General features: G+C 36.0%; 1 long non-coding RNA gene across 3 annotated transcripts in view; it reads right to left on the reverse strand.

Annotated features, from left to right (window-relative positions):
• Positions 1 to 2459: 2459 nt before the first annotated feature.
• Positions 2460 to 19852, reverse strand: part of LOC309632526 — a 151605-nt gene continuing 134212 nt past the window's right edge. For all 3 annotated transcript variants that reach the window (XR_014246943.1, XR_014246944.1, XR_014246945.1), the window contains one exon: positions 2460 to 17936. This is a non-coding gene — a long non-coding RNA (uncharacterized lncRNA). The remainder of the gene's footprint in view (positions 17937 to 19852) is intronic.

The raw sequence follows: 19852 nt of genomic DNA on the forward strand, positions 1-19852 counted from the left end.
CCCAGCTTCACTAAACTTTAGACAAGCTTCTTACTACTAACTATAGGCCTCTGACCTCCCTTTACTTAGAGCATTTACTTTAGAAAACTTGTAATTGTAAATTCTTCCTCTGCCCTTTTGAGATGTAAAACTTTTTAAAAGCCTCTTGCGAGTTTTACAACCTAGGAATGTTTTTTTCAAGGAATTGAGAACCACTTATTTGAAATATAATCATCAAGGGTGATAGTACAGGCATACCTCCCTAATTTTATTGTACTTCACTTTATTGTGCTTTGCAGATACTGTGTTTTTTGCTTTTACAAATTGAAGGTTTGTAAACCTGCATCCAGAAAGCTTATCAGCACCATTTTTCCAACAGTATTGGCTCACTTCACTTCTCTGTGTCACAGTTTTGTAATTCTTGCGATATTTCAAACTTTTTCATTGCTATTATATTTGTTATGGTGATCTGTGATTAGTGATCTTTGATGTTACTATTGTAATTGTTTTGGGGTGTCCTGAACCACGCCCATATAAAGTGGCAAACTTCATCAGTAAAAGTTGTGTGTGTTCTGACTGCTCCACCAACCAGCCGTTCCCCTCTCTCCCCCTATCCTTGGGCCTTCCTATTCCCTGAGACACAGCAACATTGAAATTAGGCCGGTTAGTAACCCTACAATGGCCTCTAAGTGTTCAAGTGAAAGAAAGAGTCCCAAGTCTTTAACTTTAAATCAAAAGCTAGAAATGATTAAGCTTAGTACGGAAGGCTTATCAAAAGCACAGACAGGCTGAAAGGTAGGCCCCTTGTGCCAGTTAGCCAAGTTGTGAATGTAAAGGAAACGTTTTTGGAGGAAATTAAACTTGCTGCTCCAGTGAACACAATTATGGGAAGAAAGTGAAATGGCCTTACTGCTGTGTTATGGAGAAAGTTTTAGTGATCTGGATAGAAGATCAAACCAGCCACAACATTCCCTTAAGCCAAAGCCCAGTCGAGTGCAAAGCCCTAACTCTCTTCAATTCAGTGAAGACTGAGAAAGGTGAGGAAGCTGCAGAAGAAAAGTCTGAAGCTAGCAGAGGTTGGGTCATGAAACTTAAGGAAAGAAGCCATTTCCATAACATAACGTTGCAAAGTGAAGAAGCAAGTGCTGATGTAGAAGCTTAAACAAGTTATCCAGAAGATCTAGCTAAGATAATGAAGGTGGCTACACTAAGCAACAGTTTTTCAATGTAGACTAAACAGCCTTCTATTGGAAGAAGATGCCATCTAGGACTCTCATAGCTAGAGAGGAGAAGTCAATGCCTGGCTTCAAAGGACAGCTGATTCTCCTGTTAGGGGCTAACGCAGCTGGTCACTTTAAGTCAAAGCTGATGCTCATTTACCACTCGGAAAATCCTTGGGCCCTTATAAATTATGCTAATCTACTCTACCTGTTCTCTGTAAATGGAACAACAAAGCCTTGATGACGGCACATCTCTTAATAACATGATCTACTGTATATTTTAAGCCCACTGTTGAGACCTGCTGCTCAGAAAAATAGATTCTTTCAAAACTGTTACTGCTCATTGGCAATGCTCCTGGTCACCTAAGAGATCTGATGGAGATGTACAATGAGATTAATGTTGGTTTTCATGCTTGCTAACACAACATCCATTCTGCATGGACCAAGAAGTCATTTCAACTTTCAAGTCATGACCTATAGCATCCTCCAGTAAATTTCCACTAGCTCATTCCAGCCTTGAGAAAGCCTACCATCCTGTACTACACTGGAGTTGAGTTTGAACTTAGTTCTAGCCTCTGTCCTCTATTGCAATAGTCTTGAATATCTTCGTTGCCTGATTAACTTTGTCCCGTTCAGTGTAGACTCAAGGTTCAAATTATTTTAGTAATTTTTGAAGGGACCTTTAACTTAGCTTATTTAGTTGCACAGTGGGAAACAGAGCAAAACAAAATATCTGACCTTGAATAACATAATCTGGATTTGAGTCCATTTCCTCCATTTGCAAATTATTAAAGGATATAGTTCATATTTTTTCTGTAATCACCGAGTAAACATTAGCAACACACTAAAGTAAAGATGGGATACATATTTTTTACTAACACTTGCTATGTGCTGGATATTTATGTCCCCGCCCAAAATCAAATGTTGAAACCTAATCTTCCACGTGATGGTATTTGGAGGTGGGACCTTTGGTGAGTGATTACGTCATGAGGGTGGAGTCCTTGTGACTGGGATCAGTGCCCTTATAAAAGAGACCCCATCCGTTCTAGCACAGCAAGAAGACAGTGTCTATGAACCAGGAAGTGGGCTCTCAGTGGATGCTGAATCTGCTGGTGCCTTAATCTTGGACTTCCCCTCCACCAGAACTGTGAGAAATAAATTTCCGTTGTTTATAAGCCGCCCACCCAGTTTTTGCTATTTCTGTTGTAGGAGCCCAAATGGACTAAAGGCCTTATACTTACTTACCATTACCAGATTCACTTTCCTTCTAGTGGACAGACTTAGTGATGGCACAGTGTATGAATAATTAACCAGGAGCATGATTAAATTAGGTCTGAACATTATTTTTACATATTTTTTAAATCAGTATCTTTGAGAAAAGTACAATATTTTCTTAATGTAGTTTGACTGTAGTTCTGGCAAACATTAGCAAATCTAAAGATGAATCATTTTAAATGAGAAAGAACACAGCAAGATTTATGTAAAAAGCATATGCTTATCCTCATTCTAAATGGTAAAGCAGAGTTGTTATGAGATTTGCATAGACATATCATCAAATGGCACTGTATGATCAGCAGTGACAACACGCCTTCAGTCTACATATCCTTCCTGGTTGTGTGATATGCCTTTGATATAAGACTAATGTTACAATAATTATAATCACATTCACTAATTTACAGTTGCTTTGTAAAAAATATTCTCTGAGTTGAATTATTTCATCCAGAGTTCCTGCCACTTAACTTGATTTTGGTTAGGAAAGATGGTAAGAGGAAAATCAGAAGCTACCAGGAAAAAGGCCAGCAGATTTGCCTACATAAAATGAAGATCTTCTGTATTAAAAATGTCATAAATACAGTCAATAGACAAACAACAATTAGGGAAGATATTCTCAACATATATAGAAGGCAAAAGATTAATATATAAAGATTTCCTAAAATAAGCATATAAAATTAGACAAAGGAAAGATGAAACAATTTATTTTTTAAAAAATAAACTCTATTTTGTAAAAAAACAGAAAAAGATGCTCAACAAAACCACCAAATTTTAATAAAAATCAAAACAAAAAATTGTTCATCTAACAGATTATTTAAAATGTAAGATTGTTAATACACAGTACTATTGATATTAGTGATATCAGTTTATCGAAAATGTTGATTTCTACAGAGATAATCCAAATATCTTGCATGTATATGAATGTTTACTGCAACATTGTTATAATGACCACATATTACTAATAACATAAATGTCCACTTATGAGGGAATGATTAAATAAACTATGATTCACTCATATAAAAGAAAATTACAAAATCATTATATATAATTACCAAGAGCAAAGAGATCTAACATAATGTTCTAGGAAAAGAGATTTTAACAGAAGCAAAATAGTGAGTTGCAAAATTATGTACAAGAAAGTATATTTTATTCCATGTGTGTTAAAAACAATTATGTTTGTGTCTACACACACATAAATGCACAAAAATATTTTGCATATTCATATCAAATTTTTCCTGATTGTCACCTATGGGTTGTTGAGAGATTGGAGAATTAAAGCAGAGCTTTTACTTTTTTATCATGTATGCTGCTTTAGTTTTTAACTACTATTTATTCTTTTTACATGAGAATACATTGATGTGCTACTAGTTTTCTTACATTTTTTAGTTCTGAAAGAGATAAAATATAAACTGATATCAAAATTATTCCAAATTTTAATTATTTTAGAAAAGTTTTACCTGGAGTGAAAATTTCCATAAAGCTATATTTTAAAAATTCAATGATGGGTAAATAAATGTATTGAATTTTTGTTGTTGTTGTTTTGTTTTGTTTATTCTTTTATTGCTAAGAAATTCTTTTTTTTTTAATTCAAAGTCACAAAAATTATAATAATCCTCATCAGTTCACTCAGTCCCATGTATTTTTTTTTCATCTTGATCTTTTGTTAGTGCTTTTTATGAATTCATCAGTTTTCCATTAGAGTTCTGAAAATGCTTATTCATTCAGTTCAGCAGTATAGTCAGTTACCAGAAACTTGTGCTTGTCAGTCTTTTCCATGAATTCCTTGAAGATGAAACCCTTTTATAGGAACATTTTTGCAAAAGCATCAGAGTTCACCCAGAACTGTCTGTAAATGACAAGACTTAAAAGTGACCACAGTTAAAGATTTGATGAAAGTTAATAATAATGCAATTGACAAGGAAATTTAGTTATTTCTGAGATATCATTTTAAAATAATAACTAGAATTATGACTTATAATATTATACCAGAACATGTAAGATTTTTAGGAATTTCATGTAATGTCTGAAACATTTATATTAACATATTTCCATACAAATAACCCAACAAAAGTTTAGTACTAGTTGTTCTTTTTAATTTTTAAATTTTATTTATTTTTTTATACAGCAGGTTCTTATTAGTCATCAATTTTATACACATTAGTGCATACATGTCAGTCCCAATCGCCCAATTCATCACACCACCAGTCCCACCTTGCCGCGGCTTTCCCCTCTTGGTGTCCATACGTTTGTTCTCTACATCTGTGTCTCAATTTCTGCTTGGCAAACCGGTTCATCTGTACCATTTTTCTAGGTTCCACATACATGCGTTAATATACGGTATTTGTTTTTCTCTTTCTGACTTACTTCACTCTGTATGACAGTCTCTAGATCCAACCACGCCTCAACAAATGACCCAATTTCGTTCCTTTTTATGGCTGAGTAATATTCCATTGTATATATGTACCACAACTTCCTTATCCATTCATCTGTTGATGGACACTTAAGTTGCTTCTATGTCCTGGCTATTGTAAATAGTGCTGCAATGAACATTGGGGTGCATGTGTCTTTTTGAACTATGGTTTTCTCTGGGTATATGCCCAGTAGTGGGATTGCTGGATCATATGGTAATTTTATTTTTACTTTTTTAAGGAACCTCCATACTGTTCTCCATAGTGGCTGTATCAATTTACATTCCCACCAACAGTGCAAGAGAGTTCTCTTTTCTCCACACCCTCTCCAGCATTTGTTGTTTGTAGATTTCCTGATGATGCCCATGCTAACTGGTGTGAGGTGATACCTCATTGTAGTTTGAATTTGCATTTCTCTAATAATTAGTGATGTTGAGCAGCTTTTCATGTGCTTCTTGGCCATCTGTATATCTTCTTTGGAGAAATGTCTATTTAGGCCTTCTGCCCACTTTTGGATTGGGTTGTTTGTTTCTCTAATATTGAGCTGCATGACCTGTTTATATATTTTGGAGATTAATCCTTTGTCCGTTGATTCATTTGCAAATATTTTCTCCCATTCTGAGGGTGGTCTTTTCGCCTTGTTTATGGTTTCCTTTGCTGTGCAAAAGCTTTTAAGTTTCACTAGGTCCCATTTGTTTATTTTTGTTTTTATTTCCATTACTCTAGGAGGTGGATCAAAAGAGATCTTGCTGTGATTTATGTCAAAGGGTGTTCTGCCTATGTTTTCCTCTAAGAGTTTTATAGTGTCTGGTCTTACACTTAGATCTCAAATCCATTTTGAGTTTATATTTGTGTATGGTGTTAGGGAGTGTTCTAATTTCATTCTTTTACATGTAGCTGTCTAGTTTTCCCAGCACCACTTATTGAAGAGACTGTTTTTTCTCCATTGTATATCCTTGCCTCCTTTGTCATAGATTAGTTGACCATAGGTGTGTCACTTTATCTCTGGGCTTTCTATCTTTTTCCATTGATCTGTTTCTGTTTTTGTGCCAGTACCATATTGTCTTGACTACTGTAGCTTTGTAGTATAGTCTGCAGTCAGGGAGTCTGATTCCTCCCTCTCCATTTTTTTCACTGAAGACTGCTTTGGCTATTCGGGGTCTTTTGTGTATCCATACAAATTTTAAGATTGTTTTGTTCTAGTTCCATTAAAAATTCCATTGGTAATTTGATAGGGGTTACATTGAATCTGTAGATTGCTTTGGGTAGTATAGTCATTTTCACAATATTGATTCCTCCAGTCCAAGAACATGGTATATCTCTCCATCTGTTGGTATCATCTTTAATTTCTTTCATCAGTGTCTTATAGTTTTCTGCATACAGGTCTTTTGTCTCCCTAGGTAGGTTTATTCCTAGGTATTTTATTCTTTTTGTTGCAGTGGTAAATAGGAGTGTTTCCATAATTTCTCTTTCAGATTTTTCATCATTAGTGTATAGGAATGCAAGAGATTTCTGTGCATTAATTTTGTATCCTGCAACTTTACCAAATTCATTGATTAGCTCTAGTAGTTTTCTGGTGGCATCTTTAGGATTCTCTATGTATAGTATCATGTCATCTGCAAACAGTGACAGTTTTACTTCTTTTCCAATTTGTATTCCTTTTATTTCTTTTTCTTCTCTGATTGCTGTGTCTAGGACTTCCAAAACTATGTTGAATAATAGTGGTGAGAGTGGACATCCTTGTCATGTTCCTGATCTTAGAGGAAATGCTTTCAGTTTTTCACCATTGAGAATGATGTTGGCTGTGGGTTTGTCATATATGGCCTTTATTATGTTGAGGTAGGTTCCCTCTATGCCCACTTTCTGGAGAGTTTTTATCATAAATGGGTGTTGAATTTTGTCAAAAGCTTTTTCTGCATCTATTGGGATGATCATATGGTTTTTATTCTTCAATTTGTTAATATGGTGTATCACATTGATTGATTTGCATATATTGAAGAATCCTTGCATCCCTGGGATAAATCCCAGTTGATCATGATGTATGATCCTTTTAATGTGTTGTTGGATTCTGTTTGCTAGTATTTTGTTGACGATTTTTGCATCTATATTCATCAGTGATATTGGTCTGTAATTTTTCTTTTTTGTAGTATCTTTGTCTGCTTTGGGTTTCAGGGTGATGGTGGCCTCATAGAATGAGTTTGGGAGTGTTTCTTCCTCTGCAATTTTTTGGAAGAGTTTGAGAAGGATGGGTGTTAGCTCTTCTCTAAATGTTTGATAGAATTCACCTGTGAAACCATCTGGTCCTGGGCTTTCGTTTGTTGGAAGATTTTAAATCACAGTTTCAATTTCATTACTTGAAATTGAAGTGATTGGTCTGTTCATATTTTCTGTTTCTTCCTGGTTCAGTCTTGGAAGGTTATACCTTTCTAAGAATTTTTTTTTTAATAAATTTATTTATTTATTTATTTATTTTTGGGTGTGTTGGGTCTTCGTTTCTGTGCGAGTGCTTTCTCTGGTTGTGGCAAGCGGGGGCCACTCTTCGTCATGGTGCACGGACCTCTCACTGTCACGGCCTCTCTTGTTGCACAGGCTCAGTAGTTGTGGCTCACGGGCCTAGTTGCTCTGCGGCATGTGGGATCTTCCCAGACCAGGGCTCAAACCCGTGTCCCCTACATTGGCAGGCAGACTCTCAACCACTGCGCCACCAGGGAAGCCCCCTGTCTAAGAATTTGTCCATTTCTTCCAGGTTGTCCATTTTATTGGCATAGAGTTGCTTGTAGTAGTCTCTTAGGATGCTTTGTATTTCTGCGGTGTCTCTTGTAACTTCTCTATTTTTATTTCTAATGTTACTGATTTGAGTCCTCTCTCTCTTTCTCTTGATGAGTCTGGCTAATGGTTTATCAATTTTGTTTATCTTCTCAAAGAACCAGCTTTTAGTTTTATTGATCTTTGCTATCGTTTTCTTTGTTTCTATTTCATTTATTTCTGCTCTGATCTTTATGATTTCTTTCCTTCTGCTAACATTGGGTTTTGTTTGTTCTTCTTTCTCTAGTTCCTTTAGGTGTAAGGTTAGATTGTTTATTTGAGATTTTTCTTGTTTCTTGAGGTAGGGTTGTATAGCTATAAACTTCCCTCTTAGAACTGCTTTTGCTGCATCCTATAGGTTTTGGAGCGTCGTGTTTTTATTGTCATTTGTCTCTAGGTATTTTTTGCTTTCCTCTTTGATTTCTTCAGTGATCTCTTGGTTAGTTAGTTACGTATTGTTTAGCCTCCATGTGTTTGTGTTTTTTACTTTTTTTTCCCTGTAATTGATTTCTAATCTCATAGCATTGTGGTCGGAAAAGATGCTTGATATGATTTCAGTTTTCTTAAATTTACCGCGACTTGATTTGTGACCCAAAATGTGATCTATCCTGGAGAATGTTCCATGCGCACTTGAGAAGAAAGTGTAATCTGCAGTTTTTGGATGGAATGTCCTATAAAATGTCAATTAAATCTGTCTGGTCTATTGTGTCATTTAAAGCTTCTGTTTCCTTATTTATTTTCATTTTGGATGATCTGTCCATTGGTGTAAGTGAGGTGTTAAAGTCCCCCACTATTATTGTGTTACTGTCGATTTCCTCTTTTATAGCTGTTAGCAGTTGCCTTATGTATTGAGGTGCTCCTATGTTGGGTGCATATATATTTATAATTGTTATATTTTCTTCTTTGCATTGATCCCTTGATCATTATGTAGTGTCCTTCCTTGTCTCTTGTAACATTCTTTATTTTAAAGTCTATTTTATCTGATATGAGTATTGCTATTCCAGCTTTCTTTTGATTTCCATTTGCATGGAATGTCATTTTCCATCCCCTCACTTTAAGTCTGTATGTGGCCCTAGGTCTGAAGTGGGTCTCTTGTAGAGAGCATATAGATGGGTCTTGTTTTTGTATCCATTCAGCGAGCCTGTGTTTTTTGGTTGGAGCATTTAATCCGTTCATGTTTAAGGTAATTATCGATATGTATGTTCCTGTTACCATTTTCTTAATTGTTATGGGTTTGTTTTTGTAGGTCATTTTCTTCTCTTGTGTTTCCCGCTTAGAGAAGTTTCTTTAGCATTTGTTGTAGAGCTGGTTTGGTTATGCTGACTTCTCTTAGCTTTTGCTTGTCTGTAAAGCTTTTGATTTCTCCATCAAATCTGAATGAGATCCTTCCCGGGTAGAGTAATCTTGGTTGTAGGTTCTTCCCTTTCATCACTTTAAGTATATCATGCCACTCCCTTCTGGCTTGTAGAGTTTCTGCTGAGAAATCAGCTTTTAACCTTATGGGAGTTCCCTTGTATGTTATTTGTCGTTTTTCCCTTGCTGCTTTCAATAATTTTTCTTTGTCTTTAATTTTTGTCAATTTGATTACTATGTGTCTTGGTGTGTTTCTCCATGGGTTTATCCTGTATGGGACTCACTGCGCTTCCTGGACTTGGGTGGCTATTTCCTTTCCCATGTTAGGGAAGGTTTCAACTATAATCTCTTCAAATATTTTCTGTGGTCCTTTCTCTCTCTCTTCTCCTTCTGGTACCCCTGTAATGCAAATGTTGTTGTGTTTAATGATGTGCCAGAGGTCTCTTAGGCTGTCTTCATTTCTTTTCATTCTTTTTTCTTTATTCTGTTCTGCAGCAGTGAATTCCACCATTCTGTCTTCCAGGTCACTTATCCGTTCTTCTGCCTCAGTTATTCTGCTATTGATTCCTTCTAGTGTAGTTTTCATTTTAATTATTGTATTGTTCATCTCTGTTTGTTTGTTCTTTAAGTCTTCTAGGTCTCTGTTAAACATTTCTTGCATCTTATCGATCTTTGCCTCCATTCTTTTTCTGAGGTCCTGGATCATCTTCGCTATCATTATTCTGAATTCTTTTTCTGGAAGGTTGCCTATTTCTACTTCATTTAGTTGTTTTTCTGGGGTTTTATCTTGTTCCTTCATCTGGTACATAGCCCTCTGTCTTTTCATCTTGTCTGTCTTTCTGTGTATGTGGTTTTTGTTCCACAGGCTGCAGGACTGTAGCTCTTCTTGCTTCTGCTGTCTTCCCTCTGGTGGATGAGGCTATCTAAGAGGCTTGTGTACATTTCCTGATGGGAGGGACTGGTGATTCATAGAGCTGACTGTTGCTGTGGTGGTCAGAGCTCAGTAAAACTTTAATCTGCTTGACTGGTGATGGGTGGGGCTGGGTTCCCTCCCTGTTGGTTGTTTGGCCTGAGGCAACCCAACACTGGAGCCTACCTGGGCTCTTTGGTGGGGCTAATGACAGACTCTGGGAGGGCTCATGCCAAGGAGTACTTCCCAGAACTTCTGCTGCCAGTGTCCTTGTCCCCACGGTGAGCCACAGCACCCCCCGCCTCTGCAGGAGACCCTCCGACACTAGCAGGTAGGTCTGGTTCAGTCTCCTATGGGGTCACTGCTCCTTCCCCTGGGTCCCCATGCACACACTACTTTGTGTGTGCCCTCCAAGAGTGAAGTCTCTGTTTCCCCCAGTCCTGTCCAAGTCCTGCAATCAGATCCCACTAGGCTTCAACATCTGATTCTCTACGAATTCCTCCTCCCATTGCTGGAACCCCAGGTTGGGAAGCCTGACGTGGGGCTCAGAACCTTCACTCCACTGGGTGGACTTCTGTGGTGTAAGTCTTCTCCAGTCTGTGATTCACCCACCCAGCAGTTATGGGATTTGATTTTGCTGTGATTGCGCCCCTCTTTCTGTCTCATTGTGGCTTCTCCTTTGTCTTTGGATGTGGGGTATATTTTTGGTGAGTTCCAGTGTCTTCCTGTCGATGATTGTCCAGCAGCTAGTTTTGATTCTGGTGTTCTCACAAGAGGGAGTGAGAGCACATCCTTCTACTCTGCCATCTTGGTTCCTCTTCCTAGATTTCTTAATTGCAGGAATTCTCTTGAGCATCTAGCCTCCCCTTAGACAAACTAGAGCTGGTGGATGGATGACTACTCTGGTTACAGCTGTGAGGGGACGCTCAGCTGGTTATTTTAGCAATTTTTGTTATTTAGATATGCCATTTCTTCATAAAATAATATTACACTTTTATAGTTTTCATACTGTGAATATGTAAATTTTAAAAAATTTATCCTGAATTCATTACTTTAGGTGAAATGATCAAAAGAGGCATTAGAGTTTACTATGAATTCTTTTCTTTTGTGAAGTGTAGTTCATGGACAATATTATATAAATTATAGGTGTACAATATAGTAATTGACAATTCGTTAAAGTTCTATTCCATTTATAGTTATTGTAAAATATTGGCAATATTCCCTGTGTTGTACAGTATGTCCTTGCATCTTTTTTTAATATGTAATAGTTTGTACCTCTTAATTCCTTACCCCTATATTGCCTCTTCCCCCTTCCCTCTCCCCACTGATAACCACTAGTTTGTTCTCTATATCTGTGAGTCTGCTTCTTTTTTGTTATATTCCCTAGTTTGTTGTATTTTTTAGGTTCCACATATAAGGGATACCATACAATATTTGTCTTCCTCTGACTTACTTCACTTAGCGTAATGCTCTCTAAGTCCATCCATTTTGTTGCAAGTACACAACTTCATTTTTTTATGGCTAAGTAGTATTCCGTTGTATATATATTCCACATCTTCTTTATCTATTCACCTGTTGATGGACAGTTAGGTTACTTCCATATCTTGGCAATTGTAAATAATGCTGCTGTGAACATTGGGGCGCATGTATCTTTTCAAATTAGTGTTTCGTTTTTTTTGGATAAGTACCCAGGAGTGGCATTGCTGGGTCATATGGTAGTTCTGTTTTTAGTTTTTTGAGAAACCTTCATACTGTTTTCCACAGTGGCTGCACCAATTTACATTCCTACCAACATTGTACAAAGGTTCCTTTTTTTTCCCCATCCTCACCAACATTTGTTATTTGTGTTCTTTTTGATGATAGCCATTCTAATAGGTGTGAAGTGATAGCTCATTGTTGTTTTGATTTGCATTTTCATTATTATTAAGGATGTTGAGCATCTTTTCATGGGCCAGTTGGTCATCTGCATTTCCTCTATGGAAAAATGTCCATTTTTAAATCAGGTGGTTTATATTTTTGATGTTGAGTTGTGTGAGCTGGTTACATATTAATTCTTATCAATGGTAGTTGATTGGGGCCCCATGGGGTCCCATGATCATTTATCAAAAACCAGATACACTGATAGGTCATTTCTGATAATCACATTCTTATCAGATAACCTTTATTTCTGACAGTAACTTATCAAGTGGAACCCAAATTACTCTTCCAAAGGGTATCACATTTAAGGGAGTAGACTATGATTTTCCACTGATACTGAGGATACCGAGTTAACCATGATTTTCAAAGCCAGCCTAACTGGTATAGGAATTGGACATAAATCTTCATCTGCCTTTAGGGCTTGGCTCTACTACTACACATAAACAGTGCCTTAGTTTGTCACTTATGTAACTTGTTTATACTGATATTTATTCTTTTGTTTTTAGGTGCATCAGAGAAAAGCCAGCAGCTGTTGACAGTTCTATGGTGGAAAAGTAAGTTGCATACTTATACAAGCTGCCCTAATGATCATCAAGCCCAAGTTATGTTTTCCAAATACAGGTTTAAAGATACACTAAAGAAACCATACAGACACCCCCAACAGTATAAAAATTTGACAATGAAGTTTAAGGATGTAGGAAAGTCAAATATGACAACACACATGAATAATTTATAAAATAAGCCTTTCAATCCTAGAAAACTAAAATGGGGAGACCTCAGGAATGGTAACGAACATAAAATGAGGGCTAATAGCAAATGAAACCACCCCAAACATTTTCCCAATGACTAAGCTACAAAATGCGATTTAATATAATTAAATTGCATATGTTTTATTTTTTTGTCTTTGTTTTATGAGCAGCTGTATCATTCACTACTGGAATTTTAAAGAACGATAATTGTCAAAGAACCTTAAACCCTTGTATGTTCTTTCATATTCAAGTAGAGAGAAAGCATTTCTATTGGAGGTTGCAATCCATATTTTTTGCAAACCATATGTTAACCCTGAAAAACCCTCAATGAATAGTAGCCCTTTCTGTTCCCTGGTTTCTGAATAGACTGAATGGTAATAATAGCTAACGTTTTTACAGTTCTTGTAATGTACCAGATGAGAGTCTAAGTTACACTCTTCTTTATTCCTCAGAACTGTATGAGGTGACTGGAATTTTATTCTCATTTTACAGATTAGGAAAGTGAGGAAGAAAGAAGTGAAATAAGTCATCCAAGATCATATATCCGGTAAGTAGCGGGGCTCTGATTTGAATCTAAGTTATTAGCCTTCAAAGGTTATTTCTTTTTCTTTCTTCCTTTTTGTTTTGTTTGTAGTGTTGAGATTATTTCTGCCTTTAGACTGCACTTCTGATATCAAATCAATTTATAAATGAAGAAAGTGTTCACAGAGCTGAGATTCAAATCCAGGCAGTCTGATTCAGAAGCCAGGCTCTGAACCACTGCTTTGTACTGTGTCTATTTCTATATCTGTATCTATGCTTATATATACCTATCAATCTATATTTACATAGCATATACATGGATATATGAGCTTAATTTGCATAGCATGCAAAACACACACAGTTATTGTATTTCAGAGAAAATATATATGTACCTTATAACTTACATTTTCCCAAAAACTAGCTCTTCAGGCCTAATGGAGACTGATACGTGGAGCTCATCTTGTTTGCGGGGCTTGTGTATGGGATTGGTTCCTTTGCTGTGAACTAGAGACAACTTACTGTGGCCATCTGGGATTGAAAACCAGGGGAGGTCCCTTGCTCCCCAAGCAGAAACAGAGAACCTTATGACACACCATAGTCAACCATGCAGCACGTTAGGGAGTCAAGTGAGAGTTTTGCCTCTAAGAATCTGTGGAACTGAACACAGCACTCTTCTGTCTTATCACCATGGCAATTGGTCATTCATGGGTTGGGATTTGTGGTGACAAGAAAGGTGGTATGGGCCATGGACAAAGCTATTCAACTTTGCTAAGCTTAAATTTCCCCCTGTATAATTTAGGGATAGGAACTAAACACTCTACTGTTTGTAATAAGTTTCTGGTAAGCAGTAAGTCCCCAGTGAAAACACAAATTACCACAAATTAAAAATTATCATAATCACCATCACCAGTAAAGTGATCTTTCTTGAGAGGAAGGAGAAAGTGCAAACTGTGTAGGTTAGAGCAGAACAGGAGCATAATCTGAGGATGATCTTGAGGAAACATGCCCTGGGGATGTAAAATTAAAGAACAAGAAGCGCAGGGAATGGAAGGGAGACCACGGACCCTGTTCATCCTACATCTACAGTTAAAAGAATCTGGGGACAGATGCTGAGATTTGAAGAACTACTTTCATTTTCAAATTCAGCATTTTTGGAAAGTCTCAGGATTTGAAGAACTACTTTCATTTTTAAATTCAGCATTTTTTGGAAAGGCTCTAGAGTGACAATTCTCTAGAACTATAAAAAAATTCTTAAAAATATTTTTAATTCTTTTATGTAAGAATATTTACATTGAAATCTGGAAATTAATTCTCAGGGCAAAAAGTTTATAATTGGGAACAGGTCATTATGAGCCCTTATGGAAAACTCTGTTATAGCTGTTAAGAAAAAAAAAAATAGCCATGGTATAGACACAGTATTGTTATCTAAAATCTCCTCTTGTTGCACTGGCAATAAATAGAGGTAGAGTGTTGTCCACACAGGGGTAAGTGTGAGTATTAATGAAAAGTTTAATGCCTTCTCTTTTATAAATTGAAAGCAATCAAGCAAAGACATCTCTTAAAAGTCAATGAGAAATACAAGATACAAAAATAAGCTAAGGATTAAAAACATTATATATGCAGAGGTCCTAATAAATTTATAAGGAGGGAATTACTGTTATGTCTGCCAAAGTTTATACTGACCCAAGTTCATTAGAAGATTTACATGTATGCTTGTTGTTATATTGTTTTTAATAGCAAAACTGGAATCGAAGTAAAATCAATAGACTTGAATTAATTATGATAATCCAATGCAAAAGACATCAGTTACTAATTGGAAAGAATAAGGTAGATCTAGGTATATAGACTTGGAAAAAAACAATCTGAGGTGAAATATTTAAAAAGAATAAGTTACAGATTTGTGTGTGTGTGTTTAATTATGTGTGTGTATGTCTATGTCTAAAACTACATCTATGGGTGTGTGTATATATAATAAGCAATTTGTATGAAAGGTGTATATATGTAGCTATATGCTAACATGCACTTGTTTATGTTCAGAACATTTGTGGAAATTTACAAGAAAATGTAAAAAGTGGTTACCCATATGAACTTGGGAGGTGAGAGCGAGAAATCAGAAGATTTTAATGTTATTAGTCATCAGTCTAATAGCTTTTCAAAATTTTTTTCCATGCATGCACATATTTTCTCACATTATCTTAAGGTTATTTAAAAACTTTGTTTCTGTTGTTAACTTCCTCGAGAACTTCATATACACTATTCCTCTCTATCACATACAATAGTATACTTCTCATTTCTGGTGGAGAAAAGGACTGGATGTTTCCTTCAGTCCTGGTCAGGGCAAATAAAGCAGTGAGAACAAAATGGAAAACAGTACACAATGGAAAAGCAAGCAATTGAAATTTAAAACTTCCCGATTCTGACTTCATGGGTTTTATTTGCTGAAACCTCAAAGGGGACTACACAGGGGAAGAGTGATAACTCTAACGATAAAAGAAAATAATAGAAATGTAACTGGAAAAAGAGGGTGATTGTACTTAGTAGTAGAGAAAGGGATTTTAAAAAGAATAAACTTTTAAAAAAGAAAATAATTATATAAAAATGGCTATCATGGCCCTTAATGGCAGGCCTGAGGAAAGCAAATACCAGTGGCAAAGGCTGTTAATGCTGATCTCATCAGGTTGATCAGGAAGTTCATGTTTCTAGGAAGAAATGCAACCCACAGCTGTAATTTCTACTTCTGTAACTACTCTATTTTGGACAGAATGGAAAAGAGTCACTGTAACTGTGACCCCATTCAGATCATTCCTTCCCTGCCTAAGGGCCCTATAGTGTGGAAAAGCAACATAAAAGAAAGTGTGCCTATCTCTCCAATAAACCACTAAATCTGTCAATCAAAATGTTAAGTCTAAGAAGCAGGTTGCAAAGAAATTTATATGAAACAAATACAAGGCAAAACTACATATTTCTATGCACGCATGTGAATGTGAATACATGAATATGCGCAAAAAGATCTGGAACTTTAGACATTAAACTCCCTATGTTTACCTCTTAAGATGGGAGAATGAGTTTGTGTATTTTACGTGGAGAGATACTAATTTATCTGTTTTTTGAGTTTTAATGATAAGGTTTTACTATGATTTCATATATTATTTTTAAGAGTTAATAAAAAGGATAGATGAATAAGTTAATGATAGACAGCTAGACAGATATACTACAGGAAAAAAAAGTATGATCTACCAAATTTAAGATTTTATTTGATATTTTTAATCTAGGTTCGAATTTTGAAGAACTCTTACCCCTTTGAGAAGCTAAATAAAATGTGTTACGTTTTTATTCCCAATGCCAATATAGGCGCTTACTTTGGTCCTTAAGCCTATAGAAGATAGGTGAATTTATCTGCTCTGCAAATCACATTCCATTGTATTGAGCTACAGTCTATACTGCAGGGAAAGAATTAGCAAGTAAATCATTGGGTAAATAGTAATTCTTGTCTCCCAATCCAGTTGGTTAATAAAGTTAGTACTTTTTCTCCATCTGCTGACTGTCTTAGTTCTCAATTAGTTCAAAACTCAGGGAGGAAGAGAGGTGTTGTTTAGTAAGCTTCTTTTAAATATTTCACATTTCATAAAGCATAAGGATGCATGTTCTGCCTCCATGGAAGATAAGCCACAGTTGATAATTTTTTTGAATAACAAATATAACCTCATAGAATTCCCCAAAATATATTAAGATATCAGTCATTCATATTCTCTAAGTAAAATGAAATAACTCTAGAAATTAATATCAAGAGTCTAAAATGAAAACTTCCCAATCAATGAAAGTTTGAAAATAAATAATTTTCCTAAATAAGAAAAATATTTTTGAAAAATTAATGTGTTTGTCATAGCTGAACAAAATGCCAAATGTTTGAATCAGAGAATAAAAACATTTTTAAAACAGCAAACTTCATAATTTCCAGAATAATCCATGCATCCTAAGTATTCAGAATTAATATTAATATGATTTTCATAGAAATTTATCTTAAACTCGATATCCAAAAGAAGACAGGGAAAAAGAAGGGCTTACCTTAAAGTTACTACCTTTTTAAGGCCACTTTTCCAAAGTTGTTTGGAATTAGCAAGGCAATAGAATATCAAAAGATTATTAAAAATTAAATGGACTAAGATTTGTCAAAGCACTTATCTCACCAAATGGTATTCTAATCTCTTTGTTTGTTCCTCAGTATACTTCTTTAAACCTAGTTTCTGTTTGTTATACCCGTGTGAAAGCATTCCGGCTTCAGAGTCAGGTGTGTACTCCTAGGGGAAAGTTATAATTAGAAATGGCTCCTTAAAGCTCTATGGCAGGTGGAGGACTTGTGTTTTACTTGTTTCTATGATTTCTGTAACGTTGGTTGATGTTATCAGTCAGGTTTCCAACATGGCCCTCGAATCATTGGAGGAGCATTTAATGCATAGACTATTTATAGAGATGTGGGCAGGAAACCGAATAAGGAAAACGTAGTAGTGGAGTATCCTCATACTAGCAACAGTGCATCAGGAACATACTGAGGCTCAAATGTCGAGCAGAGGAATTTGTAGACTAACCCAGAGAGAGAGCTGTCATGGGACACAGCCAGCCAAAGAAGAGCCCACAGAAGAGAGCCAGGATTTTCCTTATTCTCCTCCTTCTTTTGATGCTTCTGCCAGTGCTCTTTATTCTCTAGTCTTAACTGGATGGAGCACAACGGATCCCATTGGTGAAATTCATAGAGGTCAGTCTCCCAGGGCATAAAGCTGGGTAGAGAAGGCTGAACATGTATCTGGAGGGACAAAGGAGAGATAGGAAACATGGCAAATGGCATTTGGCATCAACACTAAGCCTCAGAACCAACAGACTTATACAATAATGTTTCATCTTTGAAAGAGTATACCATTTCCTCAGCAAGAAGGTAAGGTAATGAGGACACTGATAATATTGAACCAGTGGTAAAGTTCAACGTTTTGCATTGTATTTGGTTTTCTTGGTAAGCCATACTGAGAAATATGTTAACAGCTTAATGAAATAGATTCACAGCTGAGTCAGGCAATTTAAGCATGCCTTTCTCCTTACCCAAGAGAAAACCTTCAAGAAACACAATGTGAAAACAAAAATATGACATCCAATCAAGATCTTACAGCATACACTTCATGGGGAGAGGCAGTTGTCTATTTCATGTGCCTCAGGCTAACCTCCTCCCCCGAAGCTATAGGAACCACTGAATCTGAAAGAATGGTTGCAGTATGCTACATTTTTAAAGGAGAAGTTCCATATAGACTTCATCAATTTCAATCTGAGATTGCTTAGATTATGCAATGAATTTGAGATAGCATTGTAAATATAAATTGGCTTAAGGAAATAATTATTTTAATTGGTAAGTATTAGTAGATTTTGTCACTCTAAATAAGTTAAGCATTATGACAGTTTCCTGCTTCTTGGAATCTGAGAAGGGTATAAGCTAACAGAATGAAGCCCCATTTCTGATCTAATCAGAGATGCGATCTAGTTGAGAGTTGTTCTGCTCTACCAGACAGAGTTGACAATTTCATCCAAATCAGGGAACAAGGCTGGTATAGTATGTTTTGGACAAAATTTAGGGGAAAGCTTTGGGGAAAAGGAGGACTAGTGTGGTATACATCTTGCTTGTTGAGATGATGTTTGAGATCCAACTGGAAATCCATTACTTTCTACAACATCTACAACAAACACTGGGAAATGAATATAATTAAAGTTGGGATACCAAGATAAGTAATAGTCCAAGAGAAGACATTAGTAATAATATTATATAAAGTACCTTTATTCATTTTTACTTAAAGGGGTATTCATTGTGTGCTAGGCACTGTTTTAGGCACTAAGAATACAAAATAAACAAAACACACAAGAATCTGACCTAGTGGAGTTTACATTCAAGTACCAAAGACAGATAATGAATTAATAAAACAGATAACAGAATACAAGTAATGATATGTAATAGGAAGAAAAATAAAGTAGGCTAAGGATATAAAGTCACTGGAAATTCTGTTTCAGATAATGTGGCAACAAGCTGACATTTGAACATGAATTAAGTCTGAGAGCCAGTTATGCAAATATCTGGGGAAGAATATTCCAGATGAAGGAAACATCCAGGGCAAAGATCTTGAAATGGATTGATAATTGGCACGTTTGATAAACAGCAAGGTGTCCACTGTATTCTAAGCATGGGAGAGAAACAGGGACTGATAGAGATGTAGTCAGGAGCCAAACATATAGAGCTATTTAGGCAAAGGGAAAGAGTTTGAATTTTATTCTAAATATGGGGGGATTTGGAGTAGAATAATAAGATGACCTGAGTCAAAAAAAAAAAAAAAAAATAGTCACCCTGTATTCTCTAGAAAGAATAGTCCAAGGGAGGAAGATTTATTCAGGGAGACTAGTTAGGAAGTGATTGTAGTAGTTTACGTGAAAGATGATGATGATTTTATGCCCTTAGAACTTGTGACCTGTTCTTTCAGTACTCCTTCCATGTATTAGTTTTATGCCTGTTTTGAAATCAAACTCTATTCCTTTCTATATTTTTCAGATAATCATACAGTTTTTTCACTTAGATGTAAGAGGGCCAATTGAAACACTGGGTCAGGAAAACGTATATAACCTAAATGCGATTTGACACCTGCAGTAAGTCTCCGATGCTTTCTCTTATTACTTGCCAAAACATTCCCC

This window comes from Balaenoptera borealis, assembly GCF_965194805.1.
Source record: "Balaenoptera borealis genome assembly, chromosome: 7".
Taxonomy (NCBI): Eukaryota; Metazoa; Chordata; class Mammalia; order Artiodactyla; family Balaenopteridae; genus Balaenoptera; species Balaenoptera borealis.